This window comes from Pseudophryne corroboree, unplaced genomic scaffold, assembly GCF_028390025.1.
Source record: "Pseudophryne corroboree isolate aPseCor3 unplaced genomic scaffold, aPseCor3.hap2 scaffold_843, whole genome shotgun sequence".
NCBI lineage: Eukaryota > Metazoa > Chordata > Amphibia > Anura > Myobatrachidae > Pseudophryne > Pseudophryne corroboree.
In genome coordinates, this window is record NW_026970422.1 from 141,440 (window position 1) to 147,561 (window position 6,122).

At 49.9% G+C, this 6,122-nt stretch overlaps 1 non-coding gene across 1 annotated transcript; it reads right to left on the reverse strand.

Annotated features, from left to right (window-relative positions):
- Positions 1-5,554: 5,554 nt before the first annotated feature.
- LOC135042948 (U1 spliceosomal RNA) lies at positions 5,555-5,723 on the reverse strand. The gene has a single exon (XR_010236000.1). It is a non-coding gene; the product is annotated as a U1 spliceosomal RNA (small nuclear RNA).
- Positions 5,724-6,122: the final 399 nt, after the last annotated feature.

Sequence of the window (6,122 nt, forward strand, 5' to 3'; positions counted from 1 at the left end):
GTTGATGTGAAGACAAGTCTCTTGACTTGACCAAATACCTTGGAAATTTCTTCCCTGTGTGACTGCTTCCCAACCTTGGAGGCTTGCGTCTGTGGTCACCAGGATCCAGCCCTGAATGCTGAATCTGCGTCCCTCGAGAAGGTGAGCACTCTGCAGCCACCACAGGAGTGATACCCTGACCCTGGGGGACAGGGTGATAAACCAATGCATCTGTAAATGTGACCCGGACCACTTGTCCAGTAGGTCCCATTGGAAAGTCCTCGCATGGATCCTGCCGAATGGAATGGCCTCGTATGATGCCACCATCTTTCCCAGGACTCGAGTGCAGTAATGCACTGACACCTGTTTTGGTTTCAATAGGTTCCTGACAAGAGTCATGAGTTCCTGGGCCTTTTCTATCAGGAGATAAACCCTGTTCTCGTCCGTGTCCAGAATCATGCCCAAGAAAGACAGACGAGTAGTAGGAATCAACTGCGACTTCGGGATATTGAGAATCCAGCCGTGTTGCTGTAACACTTTCAGTGAAAGTGATACGCTGTTCAGCAACTGCTCTCTTGATCTCGCTTTTATGAGATCGCCCAAGTACGGGATAATTGTGACACCTTGCTTGCACAGGAGCACCATCATTTCCGTCATTACCTTGGTGAAAATTCTCAGGGCCATGGAGAGACCAAACAGCAATGTCTGAAATTGGCAATGACAGTCCTGTACCGCAAATCTGAGGTACGCCTGATGAGGTGGATAAATGGGGACATGAAGGTATGCTGTACACAAATGCGGACAACAGGTGTCAAGCCATGCGTTGCCTTTGTCAAGCTGTAATAAGTAGGGATAAGGACGTTAACCACCTCGGAACATCCTCCCTTATACGTCACCTGCAGCGCATTAATCATAAGTCAGTGACAAGTTCAAAAACTTTGGATGACAGCGGAAGCAGTCCACTGACCACCTTCCTCTTGTAACCAAGCTCCTGCAAACCACACCACCAACTCCCTCAGTGTCAATTTCCTCCTTAGACAGGAGAGCCAATAGTCCTGCAGGCCATGTCACTGGCAAGTCTGACGAGTCCTCTCCTGCCTGGGATTCCTCCGATGCATCCTTGAGTGTAACGCCTACTGCTGCTGGCACTGCTGTTGTTGCTGCTGGGAGTCGATCGTCATCCCAGAGGGGAAGTCGGAAGACCACTTGTACTACTTCCAGTAAGCAATTGACTGTCCAACAGTCCTTTGCGAGGAAGATGAAATATCACAGCAGTCATCCTGCTGCAAAGCGGATAACTCAGGTCTGGGTGGTGAGAAACTTGGTTCCGGTATCCATCGTTAATTTAGAGGCAACTAGAGACTTGATTGAGGTACTGTGTCCCCGGTACCAAATACCCTCTAGGTTCCATTTCTCTAGGCAGGCGATACCGAAAATGTACACAGACCTCAGAAAAAGAGTCACCAGTGTCCTAAAAAATGCAGTTGTACCCAATGTCCACTTGTCTGTGGTTAAGTGGAGCAGGGCAGACTCAGGACTATATGACTGTGACAGCCCACTGGGTAGATGTATTGCCTCCCGCAGCAAGAACAGCAGCGGCGGCACCAGTAGCAGCATCTCACAAATGCCAACTCATTCCTAGGCAGGCTACGCTTTGTATCACCGCTTTCCATAAGAGGCACACAGCTGACAACCTCTTACGGAAACTGAGGAACATCATCGCAGAATGGCTTACCCCAACTGGACTCTCCTGGGGATTTGTGACATCGGACAACGCCACCAATATTGTGCGTGCATTACATCTGGGCAAATTCCAGCACGTCCCATGTTTTGCACATACATTGAATTTGGTGGTGCAGAATTATTTAAAAAATGACAGGGGCGTGCAAGAGATGCTGTCGGTGGCCCGAAGAATTGCGGGCCACTTTCTGCATTCAGCCACCGCGTGCCGAAGACTGGAGCACCACCAAACATTCCTGAACCTGCCCTGCCATCCTCTGAAGCAAGAGGTGGGTAACGAGGTGGAATTCAACCCTCTATATGCTTCAGAGGATGGAGGAGCAGCAAAAGGCCATTCAAGCCTATACATCTACCCACGATATAGGCAAAGTAGGGGGAATGCACCTGACTCAAGCGCAGTGGAGAATGATTTCAACGTTGTGCAAGGTTCTGCAACCCTTTGAACTTGCCACACGTGAAGTCAGTTCAGACACTGCCAGCCTGAGTCAGGTCATTCCCCTCATCAGGCTTTTGCAGAAGAAGCTGGAGACATTGAAGGAGGAGCTAAAACAGAGCAATTCCGCTAGGCATGTGGGACTTGTGGATGGAGCCCTTAATTCGCTTAACCAGGATTCAATCTGTTGAAATCAGAGCAATACATTTTGGCCACCGTACTCGATCCTAGATTTAAAACCTACATTGTATCTCTCTTTCCGGCAGACACAAGTCTGCAGAGGTTCAAAGACCTGCTGGTGAGAAAATTGTCAAGTCAAGCGGAACGTGACCCGTCAACAGCTCCTCCTTCACATTCTCCCGCAACTGGGGGTGCGAGGAAAAGGCTAAGAATTCCGAGCCCACCCGCTGGCGGTGATGCAGGGCAGTCTGGAGTGAGTGCTGACATCTGGTCCGGACTGAAGGACCTGGCAACGATTACTGACATGTCGTCTACTGTCACTGCATATGATTCTGTCACCTTTGAAAGAATGGTGGAGGATTATATGAGTGACCGCATCCAGGTAGGCACGTCAGACAGTCCGTATGTATACTGGCAGGAAAAAGAGGCAACTTGGAGGCCCTTGCACAAACTGGCTTTATTCTACCTAAGTTGCCCTCCCTCCAGTGTGTACTCCAAAAGAGTGTTTAGTGCAGCCGCTCACCTTGTCAGCAATCGGCGTACGAGGTTACTTCCAGAAAATGTGGAGAAGATGATGATCATCAAAATGAATTATAATCAATTCCTCCGTGGAGACATTCACCAGCAATTGCCTCCAGAAAGTACACAGGGATCTGAGATGGTGGATTCCAGTGGGGACGAATTAATAATCTGTGAGGAGGGCGATGTACACAGTGAAAGGGGTGAGGAATCGGAGATGATGAGGTGGACATCTTGCCTCTGTAGAGCCAGTTTGTGCAAGGAGAGATTGATTGCTTCTTTTTGGTGGGGGCCCAAACCAACCAGTCATTTCAGTCAGCCGTGTGGCAGACCCTGTTGCTGAAATGATGGGTTCGTCAATGTTTTTCTTTTCAATCTAAGCCCCTGCAGTTTTCTGTAAGAATCTGCTTCGCTATGATGGTCAACAAGTCACAAGGGCAAACACTCAGGGCAGGAGGCGTAGATCTTAGGAGGGATCAGCAGGCAGGAGGCAGCGAGGGAGATTGTAATGCAGTGCGCGCAGATAAGCAGCGCAATGGTAAAAAGGAGGCATGGTCTCATAGGTAGGGGTGTGGCCTGTTGGCCTGAATCTCCATTTTGTTGCTCCGGGTATCTTGGGGGTTGGGGGCTGCACCCGGGGACTAGTGGTGTGAGTGGTGCTGGCTCCTGCACAGTGACAGAAACTGGGTGTTGCACGTAATGTCACAGTGAAACACCCATATTCTGTCACTGAAGAGGAGCCGGCACTTTGGTGTCACCCCCCTTGGCGGGTGACACTCGGGTGTGGGCCGCAACCCATTGTGATGCCACTGACCCATGGGAAGCTTTACGTGGCTTACCCATGTGTTAGTAGCCCCAAGCATATTTTGTGTTAGTCCCTGAAGAAAAACTTCAAATATTTACAAATAAATTTTGTAATCAATGGGCCTAATTCAGTAAGGATTGCAATTCCGCTAAGTAACAGAATTTGCAATCCTTTGGTTCACATGCTGGGGCCACCCAGCATGCCGCCTCCCATCTTGACCATGCTGAAATTGCAGTCGCAGTGCAGTTCAGCGTGATCATAAAAAATAGGTTAGCCTCCTGTTGGTGCAGACTGTATGTGTGCGCAGGAAGCCGCCACCATTTTTGTGATCGCAGCTGCTGCATGTGATGTCATGCAGCCGCTCTGACCACGCCTCCTGTTTCTCCGTTGCCGACCCCATTTTCTCCATTGCCGACCCCATTTTGAAGCCCTGCCCACGCACCGCTCCATCTCCGACTTAGAAATGGAGTGTTGCTGACCCCCCCCCCAGCACCGATTGACAGTCAGAGGCGATGCAATTTTTGCAGTTGGATTGCTTATTGCGATTGCAATCCAACCTGAATCAGGCTCTATTACCTATCACAATGCACTGCGGGTAGTACAAAATGGGGTTAATATAAGAGAAAACCCCCCAGAGCTGTGCTCCTTAACTGTCCCTGGTGGCTAGTGGAGCGGCTGCCCAGTAATCAGTGTCCACGCCAGTGCGCACATGGCCCGCCCCCTACAGCCACGCTGGATCACGGTATAGTGCGGGCACAGAAGTACCTTACCTCCCTTTCATCAGCGGACTCGTGATCCCGGAGGGCGGTGTGTGTGTGACTGACCTTAGGAAGAAACCGGAGCCTCCGCTGCAGTGACCCAGCAACCAGGGCACGGGAGTATACTGCGCCGCTGGGAGTGATGGAGCTGCAGTAAAGATGTCTATTAGACCTAGCCTGCTGCAGCCGTTGTAGATTCTTATAAAAAAAAGTTCTTCTTTTCTTGTCAAAATTAATAGCTAAGAATAGGCTGCCTGAGGCAGCCCCCTGTTAAGTGGCCTGCTACTGAAGGCACCAACTACAAACTGAGCTCCCTGTTCATGGAAGCGAGGTTATAGAGGGAACAGTCAAAAGCTTTGAGCCTGTTGGTGCCTCAGATCAAGATCCTACTCTACACCCAATGTGAATCCTTTGTGGAGTCCAGTGTACCCCACAGAAGAAATGAATGTGTCACAACCATTGGCAGCAACATTAGAATAGCTGCTGATGGCACAATTGAGAAAGGAATGGGGGAAAACATTTGAATCCAGCACATATATGTAATTTGAATATGTAATTTGTACCTTCCTACTTTAAAATGTAATGGATGAACCTCACCCTGTGAGAACTATCTTCATGATCAAGAGATCTCATACGCAAGAAAAGCATGTGTTGAGATAGGGCTGTGGAGGGCCGCTGCTCGGGCACACCCCGTCAAGTTAAGGAGATTCAACTGAGGAAGCACATGAAAACTCTTGTCTGGGGACAACAACTGCAGGGAGACCACATATTTTCAGATAAACATGAGAGGGCGGAAGGCTGCCTAATACTGAAGCACCACAAACATCACACCTTCGGTGTGGGGCTCATGTTGGCCATGCCCCTGCCCCTGAAGCATTCAAGCTGATTTCTTGCAGCAGCTGGGCACTGTAACAGCTCCAGAGCTGCTCTGTAAGGCACATTAAAGGGTGTGGGCCCTGCAACACCACCTGTAGTTCGCATTGTGCGTTGGAAGGCACAAAGTAAGCAGACGGGAGAAGTCAGGATAGTGCGCAAGGGCATAGAAGGGAGGGGCTCAAGAAAAGAGAAGTGGAAACAGACAGCAAACTAGGCTGGAGAGAGACCTGAGACAAAGAGATCTGAATTTATACCAGAGCCAACCAGGGGAAAGCACAAATGCAGCCCCCCCCCCCCTACCACAAATTATGGCAGTCGAGTTTCCCACATTTGGGGAAATCACAGAGGTCAGCATACCCAGAATGCAATGAATGAACCTCACCCTGGGAAAACAATCTTCATGACCATGGTATCACCTATGCAAAATAAGTATGATTTGAGATAGGGCTGGGGAGGGCCGCTGCTCAGGCACACCTCCGTCAAGTAAAGGAGATTCAACTGAGGCAGTACAAGGGAGCTCTCATCTGGGGACAACAACTGCAGGGAGAACACATTTTCAGACGAATGTGGGAGGGCAGAAGGCTGCCTAATACTGAAGCACCCCCCAAACAACAAACCAAATGCAACAACTAGTGCAAGCATTCCTGGGGGAATGCCTGCAGCAGATGGATTCGCATATGGTGATGTCATCCAAGCAATGGGCATAGTTGGCTTCAACCCTCGTCTGCATATGAAAAGAGAAAATGGTCACGCAGGGCATGGCGGCCTTTGTGGGGTTGCGCTTGGATGACCCCTAGATCGCTTTATACACCCCCATCAGTGTGGGGCTCAT